Below are 9,528 nucleotides of genomic sequence, written 5' to 3'. Positions count from 1 at the left end.
AAAAAAAAACTTCAGCAAAGAGGCTGGATATAAAATTAACTCAATCAAATCAGTAGCCTTCCTCTACTCAAAGGATAAATAGGCTGAGAAAGAAATTAGGGATATGACACCTTTAACAATAGTCACAAATAATGTAAAATACCTTGGTGTGACTCTAACTAACCAAGTGAAAGATCTGTATGACAAGAACCTCAAGTCCCTGCAAAAAGAAATTGAAGAAGTTCTCAGAAGATGGAAAGATCTCCTAAGCTCATGGATTGGCAGGATTAATATCGTAAAAACGGCCATCTTGCCAAAAGCAATCTACAAATTCAGTGCAATCCCCATCAAAAATTCCAACTCAATTCTTCATAGAATTAGAAAGAGCAATTTGTAAATCCATTTGGAAAAGCAAAAAAAAAAACAGGATAGACAAAACTATTCTCAACAATAAAAGAACTTCTGGGGGAATCACCATCCCTGATGCCAAGCAGTATTACAGAGCAATAGCAATAAAAATTGTATGGTATTGGTACAGAGACAGGGAGATAGATCAGTGGAATAGAATTGAAGACTCAGAAATGAACCCAAACACCTATGGTCACTTGATCTTTGACAAAAGAGCCAAACCTATCCAATGGAAGAAAGATAGCATTTTCAACAAATGGTGCTAGTTCAACTGGAGGTCAGCATCTAGAAGAATGCAAATTACCCCATTCTCATCTCCTTCAACAAAGTTCAAGTCCAAGTGGATCAAAGTCCTACACATAAAACCAGATACACTGAATCTAATAGAAGAGAAAGTGGGGAAGAATCTCGAACACATGGGCACAGGGGAAATTTCCTGAACAGAACACCAATGGCTTATGCTCTAAGGTCAAGAATCAACAAATGTGAAGGCTCAATGCCCCAGTGGAGGGGAATGCCAGAGAGGGAGTGGGTGGGTGGGTGAGCAAGCACCTTCATAGAAGCAGGGAGAGGGGGACAGGATAGGGAGTTTGTGGAGTGGAAACCAGGAAAGGGGATAACACTTGAAATTAAATAAAGAAAATATCTCATAAAAGAAAAAATAGATATACACAATTTAAACATTACAAAGTGAAAAAAGTGCAGCAAGCATGGAGGTGTATGACTCTAGCTACTTGGGAGACTAAGACTGAAGGATCACTTCAACCTAGGCAATACTGAAAACACAAAATAGCAAGTAAATGATAAAACGCAATGGTATCTTAGAAAGGACCCTAAATTATTGGAGAGGACACAAGGCAGCAGTAGAAAGAGGATCCTAGAAATTCCCATAGAAATAAAAACTGAACTAGTTCAATAGAGAGAATAGGATGACTCAATAAAATGCGAGGGGCAAGAAGCACCAGGATTCAAAGGGAAAGAAGTTAGGAAAGATTTCCAGAAAATAAACAGTATCTGTGATGGCTTGGAAGACAGGGAAAGACAAGACACTGAGAAACAGGAAGAAGTCTATCATAGATCACAGGAGGGGACCTGAGATGAAACAGGTCCAAACCTGAAAGGACAGATTGCAGGGGTGGACAGGAGCACGGAGGAGCTAGGGAGTGGAACAGTGACTCATGGTGACATGCAAACAGAACACAGGAAAACCGATGGATCTGAGAGATTTTAAATGGTAAAACAAGCCAAACAGGGTGGCACAATGTCATTAGTTTAAATTCAAAGGACAAGACAGAGTTGGGGAGGAAAAGCAGATGAAAGGAAAAGAGAAGAATGAAGATCTAGTACATTTGCTTCCTTTGGAAGGTTTGGCCTGCAGTCATGTGTGAAATATTTAACTGTAGATGAGCTGAGCTCATTCAAGCACAGAGTTCTGGAGCTTGTAATTGATACCTAAGTGTTGCATTAGTCACTAAAGAGCAAGGATCCTAAACTTGAAGCACACGAGGGGTTTCTCGTTCTTTAGTTTCTTAGGAAAAAACATTTACCTAAAGCTTCATAATTTTTCATGATGAACATTTGATGTACCCTACAAATTCAACATACAGTGATTCATTGGCATTCAACTGAAAGAATTCTCTGATTTCCGTTGAAGTTTCATCTTTGACCTGTGGGTTATTGAGAAATGCTTTATTTCCAACTATTCAGATATTTTCCAGACTCTGTTTCTAAATCTGGTTTCTGATCAACTCCTACTATGATCATGTACTGTGTATAACTTGTCTTTTCAATTTTTGTGGGACCTTTAGGACCCAGTAACACCCTTGAAAAGACATTGGATTCTGACATTGTTGGGTACAGTTGAAAAAACAGATAATCTAGGTCTTAATCCTTATTGATTTCCCACTAAGATTGTTTATCCACTCTACAGACTTGTTCAACTATAATTGTCTCATTTTTCTTTTTCTTCTTTCAGTTCTGCAAATTTCTATTAAATATATCTTTTTGTAAAATTAACGTTATTAATATATTTCACTTAACACAGTGTGTGCCTTACATTATTCTTTCAATATCTTTTTTTCTTAGTTGATAATTATCTTTTCTATTCTATTTTTCTTTTGGTTTTTTTTTGTTTGTTTGTTTGTTTTTTGTTTTTTGTTTTTTTCCCGAGCTGGGGACCGAACCCAGGGCCTTGCGCTTGCTAGGCAAGCGCTCTACCACTGGACCAAATCCCCAACCCCCTACTCTATTTTTCTTGTTCGTGGTCTTCAAAACTTAAGCATGTTTCTGAATGGGAACGTACACTAGCACCCTGACCTCTCTCTGTCTCTCTGTTGCTTCCTTCTATTTTACTCGTTAATTATCATGTAAAGTAATGCATTTTATTATGGCACTTTCATTTACATCTGAATCTGTCTGCTCCCCTCCCCCATTTTCCTTTCATCCTCCCTGCCTCCATCCCTCTTTGTCCCTAAGTAGTCAACTCTGCCTTAGTATCCCATACTACAAGTCACATTATCCTGTTACTCTCTTTGTTTCCTCCCCCTCGTAAGACTTCTTTTTACTCCCTCACAACCTTCTCTCCAGCTTCATGACCTATATACAAACCCATACATATATATGCCTTTGTTAAATTTTGAGTCTTTGGTCGACATAGAAAACGTGTAATATTTGTCCTTTTGAATCTTGGTTATCTCACTCAACATAACAATTTCCAAATCCATTCAGTTTCATGATTTCATTTTTTTTTTTTTTATAGCTAAAGTTCCACCCTGTCTGTGTATCTCTTTTGCGTTATCCACCTTGATCATCTAGCCTGGTTCTATTTCACTTCTTTTTTGTTATGAACAGCCAGCTTTTCTTAAATATATCTCCAAGTTCTGTTCTTAGGATTCCACACATATTCTAGGTTAGCCTAAAATTAGGCCTCAACTGTTCATGTACTGGGATTGAAGCTTGGGCCAGCATTCCTAACCATTGTTCATTCATCTGTTCCTTCATTTGTTTGTTTGTTTGTTTGTTTGTCTGAGTGTTAGAAATTAAACCTAAGGCCATATGCATGCTCTACCACAACTTCCTTGTCCTTTTCCATGTTTTTTTTCCTCTACATATTTTTCTCTGTTGATGATCTCTTTTAAACTACTCTGTTACTTTATACATTTTTTTATAATTAGTCTTCATTTTCAAAACAAATGTCAACTAATCAACCTACCTTCAGATAACCCTATAGGATTTAAAGTATGATGTGAGGATTTTAAACATGTTAATTAACAGAGGACTTTCTCTGTTCTGCCTATTATGTTATCTTGGTCTTCATTTCAATGTTTGTTTTAAATGCTACAATTCATTATTTTAGCATTTTGATTATCATAGTTAAAAATTAACTTTAATAACAAAAGATGGCACGTGTCCCCCCCCCCGCCCCCGTTTAAATCTTCTAATGTTCTTTAATGCTTTGAATCTCTCAATAGTTTCTTATCTTGTCATTTGTATTGGAAATAAAGAAATTGTTTTAACATGTTTCTGATAAGAACAATCATTGTGACTATTTCTTCCCACTTGTATCCTTATTCTTCCTAGTTTTAATGATTATTTTCACTGGGAGATTGGAGTTGAAAGGCTTTGTGAGGGTAGCGGTTGTTGTGCTGAGGTTTCTTTTTTGTTTGTTTGGTTGGTTGGTTTTTTTTTTTTGGTTTCGTTTTGTTTTGTTTTTTGTTTTTCTTTTGCTATGTAGCTTGCACCATTGATGATAAGAAGTCAGCAGTGATCTTTATCTTTACTCCCTTCTAGGTCATGTGTCGCTTCCATCCCTTGCCTGCTTTTAAGATTTCTCATTTCCACGTTTTTATCAACTGATCATCATGTTCCTTGGCACGATTCACTCTGTGTTTATCCGGGAGTTTATGGGTGCATAATTTATGCACAACACCTCAGTTTACTGTATTCTGAACACTTGGCATAATTCATGGGTCCTAGAACCTTTACTCCTTTTTGCTGGTTGACTTCTCTTTTTTTCTAATTTTATGTCATTTCTGTTACTCTCTCTTCACAATCACTGATCTTTTCTTCTCTCTCTGTCTCCAACAAGCTCGTGAGCCTATCTTCTGTGGTGTTTATTTCAGAGTGTATGTTTTTCAGTGCTCCGAGTTCCATTTTGTTTTCCATGACCTCTATCTCTTTCCCAATTATATTCATACTTCACTTTAAATATCCTTCTGCTTATCACCACAAAATGCAAAACTATCTGCCAAATATGAAATTACTCTTTTGTCAGTCATAGGTAACTGTAAGCCAAGATTCATTAGGAGTGCAACTCTGCCTTGAGTATGAGGGAGCCACTGACCTTTTCAAAATAGTGATTGGTGGAAATTTGAGAAAGTAATTGGAGTTTCTGAAACGTAGATGTCTGATTGTGTAGATGTTGATAACGATTGTGCCAGTATAGCATTAATAAGAAAATATCTGTATCACGTGCATGAAAGGATCTCTAAAGAATTAGCTTCATTTTCAGATACTTATAATAAGTTTGGGCATTAATCCAAATGACCATAAGAACATAGATCGTGATATAGGTCGTGATGTTGTGGAGCGTCAGGCTACTTCCCACAATTCATTAAAATAAAAAATGATAAAGTCTAAAAATGGGAAATGAACTCTTGGCAGAGAAAAACCAAAATAAATATGTTTCCAAGTGAAAGGAAGCCAGCAGTGTCTATGAAGTAACATAAATAGAAAACAGTAGCTGCGGAGACATTTTCTGGAGAAGACAGAACCCTCTTTTGTGGCCAGACAGATAGAGGCACTGTGGGATTAACCAAGCAGCTTTCCTTTAGCCCTGGAATAGTTCCTTCTGAAAAACACTACATGAGACTTGACTCAGTATATTGCAAGTTTTAGAACAGAATTATAATTTGTAATAAAGATCACTAAATATTCAGTTTGTGATTTAAATGATACTGTAGGGGAATCACATTGAACATTTGAAATACTTGGAATTCAAGCACAAAAAGGGCATACTAGGGCAAACTTATCTTTTATTAACCTCACAGATTTTACTTTTGTCCAAGTTGGAGCCACCTAAGAAACTCTAATTAGCCAATATGATTAGGAACTCATTACTTTTGGTTTGTTTTGGTTTCTTGGTTTATTTGTTTGTTTCTGGGGAAGGGGATGAGATTACAAATCACCCACCTCTCCCCAAGCTACCTCCTTAAAATAGCCCCAGTTTTGGCATTTAAGGAATTAAGGGTCTTTGGTAATTTCGAAAGTGTTTATTTTCAACAGTGTCTGTACTTTTTCCTTTAGCTAAATTATCATAGAAAGTTCATTCTTTAGTCTAGGCTGTGCTGTGTTTTAAACAAACTGCAACGCCCCTATCTGAGAGGGCTCAGTAAACCTCACTTGTCCTTTCCATCCAGACGTCCCTCGCCACACTTCAAGCTCCTGAAGGTTAATTTCTGTGTGTTAAGTACAATTCAGCATACTACAGTCTCAAGAGGGTACCGTAAACAATCAGAGCTCAGATGGGGTAATTAAAGTATTTCACTCTGACAACAGTCAAGGCATACTCATGTTTTTCCTGAATGACTCAACATTACTAATAAAGCCTGTTACATAAAGTAGACCAAGGACCAAGCCCACCTCCATGGGCTCAGGCTACTGACAGGCACACTCTCTTGAAAGTGTTTCTAACTCCCCCTATTCCTAAACATTAAACACTCTGCAATTACATTGATGGGATGTTCAAAATCTTTTTTTTCATATCTGATAAATAATATCAAAAGTGATCTGACACTAGAATTTCTACATATAAAAATATATAAATGCTAACTTACGATCTTGGGCAGATATTTTGCCTTTTACCTAATTAAAAATGGTGCTTTTGTCCAATTATTTTTACTGAACTGAATGAAAAACATGTGGCACTAAGTTGCGGTGGGGGAGCAAAGCCACCACCACCTCAATGTATTTAAATTTCTCTGGCACAGGCTGTCTGAGAAGAGCAAAGGTCTTTGCTTTAGCCTTCAACTCTTGGGTGAATTAATTCCTTTCTGAATTCTTCGGGAAATTCCACAATGGAAGCAGGTTATGCTCAATACACACAGAGTGTAAAAATCAGGTCCCTGTAGCCAGAGTGAAATGAAGTATTATAGTAATTATCTGGGTTATTCAGGGGAAACGAACATGGGAGGGATGATTTTAAGGAAGTTGTTTTCTTTCTGCTTCAGTTGCATATAGGATTGTTTCAATTACCTTACCGTGCTGAGCACTGCTTTCTTCTGAGTCAGTTTATGGTTAGTGCATGTCATAAATACTCTTCTTGTAAAGTACGGTCTGGTTCTTTTACATATATGTCATAAACATTTCAAAACTGTAGCCCATTGTGTATTTAAAACAGACAGTAGGTAGAGGGAGGGAGGGAGGGAGGAGGGGAGGGAGGGAGGGAGGGAGGGAGGAGGGAGGGAGGGATGGGTGGATGGATGGATAGATCTTAGAAGTTTGAACTTTGCTGATCCTAGAAATCAAGTCTGTCCGAATGGTTTCATCATTAGCTAAAATGAAAACTCCAGTGTTTCTCATGTGGTTACATCACATGGTTTCAATCCACAAATTAAAGAAAAGACCTTTACATCATTTAAATTCCAAGCAAGCAATCAAAGGCTCTCTCTACCACAGCAATCTTCTGATAAAAGTTGAGAGGTTATAGAATGGAAATTTCTGGCCTAAGAAAACTTACGAGGTTATAATGCTCAGTCAGATTTGAAACCACACAACAAAGGGGAAAGAATTAATTGTAGATTATTTCAACACCGTAACAACTTAAGAGAGGAAAAGCTGGTTTGGGCTCACGGTTTCGTAGAGATTTCAGTGCAGCAGAGGAAAAGAAGGAGTGGTATGAGCATCTTCATCTGAGGCAATGGGAGCTACTGAGCTGACTGTCCACATGGAGACAATAAAAGCAGAGAATGCAAAAGCATTGGTGGGTATGATTTTCAAAGGTCCTTGCCTAGTGACCCACTTTCACCAGGAAGATCTCAACCTCCTAGAAGTTCTACAACCTCCATGATGTCAGTTTGAAAGCTGACATCTAAGTATTCCGATCATGTACTGTGCTGTGCTGTGTGTGTGTGTTCATGCACATGTGCCATGAACATGCATGATATACCAAGCCATAATGAGCACACACAGAGTTATCCTAAGGACAAATATATCTTTCTTAAAAACTATACTTAAGGCCTGCTCTTTGCTGAAGGTAAACCGTTTAGGAGTGGATCTGGGGGAGAGGAGGTAGAGGATGTTGGGGGGTGGCAGGAGTAGAGAGAAGAGAAACTGTTGTTAGAATGTAATGCATAAGAGAATTTTTTTAATAGATAATTTTTTATTTTGAAAATCATAATCTCTAGCCAGGAGCAGTGGTACACACCTGTACTCGCAGCACTGACAAAGGCAAGAGGACCTTGGGTTTAAGGTCACCCTAAAGTGTACAACTTCAGAGCTGCTTACTTCAAAATAATTAGTTATATTGAATAAAATTCAATGGCCACCACCTCTAATAGGCCTTTTTTTTTTAATCACTGAGATGAAATTGTTAAACTATACAATTATTTTTTACTAACTGAAATAGTCTATTTTTTTAAATTTTTTATTAGATATATTTTTTAGTTATATTTCAAAGGTTATTCCCCTTCCCGTTTTCCTGTCCATAAGCCCCCATTTCCTCCCTTCCCCTTCCCCCTATGGGTAATCCCCCTATATATCCCCCTTACTGCCCCCCATATTCCTCTGCACTGGGGGGTCCAACCTTGGCAAGACCAACAGCTTTCCCTTCCACTGGTGCCCCAACAAGGCTATTCTCTGCTACATATGCAATTGGATCCCTGGGTCAGTCCATGTATAGTCTTTCGGTAGTGGTTTAATCCCTGGAAGGTCTGGTAAATAACCATACTTATATCCTTCTCTATACACGCCATTTGTAAACTTTTGTAAAAATCTTAGCAATTTAAATTTTTAAACATTTATAAATACATATTTTTATCTTAGAAGTTCTGAGTTTTGCTAAAAGATATAATCCATCCTATGCTATTTAGCATTTATAAATCCTAAGCACTCAAAGTCACCTACTTCACACCTGCTGACCCAACAGTTATTTCCATATTCTAGTTCCTTTTTATAATAGTTCAAGGTGATTCATCATAGATAGTTATGGTTAAAAACTATAGTAACTATAATAAAAAGTCAGTTACTAAGTTCTAAACCACAAGTATCATTAATACTAAAAAGAAGAATAAATTTCATTATAAAACATAATCATAAGAGAAACAATGTGCACAAGAATGCTATCACCCTCCTAACTGTTCAGAAATTTCAAATTATAGATATAATATTAATGGGTATGGATTTTCATCAAACCTATCTTCCATTTAGCAGCAAATCCTTTCTGACCCTAACTTCAAATCCTGTCACAGATAAGACCACTCCTTACCATTTCCACTTTCACAACTATCTGGCTAAATCTACCATCAGCTCCTGGCTAGAGTGTACTAATCTTTTGGTTTCTAGATTTTTCTTTCCTCCTAAAATTTTATTCCATGGCTAGTAACAAGGTGACCTGTTTTGGGAATTAGTAAAATAATGTCACTGTTCTTTACTCAACCTTCCTAGGGTTTCCTAACCCTCTGAATAATATACACATGGCTTATTAAAATGCTTCAAGAATTTGGTTCTTCCCCAAATATATCTCCTGAAAGTTTCTATCCCATGCCAGCTTCAGAGGTCATTTGGTCACCCCTCAGAAATTCAAATATTTAATGTTCATCTCTTTCTCGGGGTTTTACCCAGTTTTCTTATCTATCCTGGAATGTCCTTGTCTGACCACTTGATATGACAATTCTTCATCAACTTTATGTGGTCACTGCCAAACAGAAACCTCCATAGAGAAGTCACCACAACTAGTCTACTTGTTATAATTCTCTTGCCTTTCCCACTGCTGTCTCCTGTTCTCTGATCCTTCCTGATTGATCCCCATCCTTCCTTCAAAAAACACTCTGTTCTACCTCTCCGTCGCATTCCTTCCATCGCTCTCCTTCCCTGACCCCTTAAAAATGTCTTCTCTCTCTCTCTCTCTCTCTCTCTCTCTCTCTC

Source organism: Rattus rattus, chromosome 13, assembly GCF_011064425.1.
Source record: "Rattus rattus isolate New Zealand chromosome 13, Rrattus_CSIRO_v1, whole genome shotgun sequence".
Lineage (NCBI taxonomy): Eukaryota > Metazoa > Chordata > Mammalia > Rodentia > Muridae > Rattus > Rattus rattus.
The sequence above is the reverse complement of the archived record's forward strand: the minus strand, read 5'-3'. Positions refer to the sequence as shown.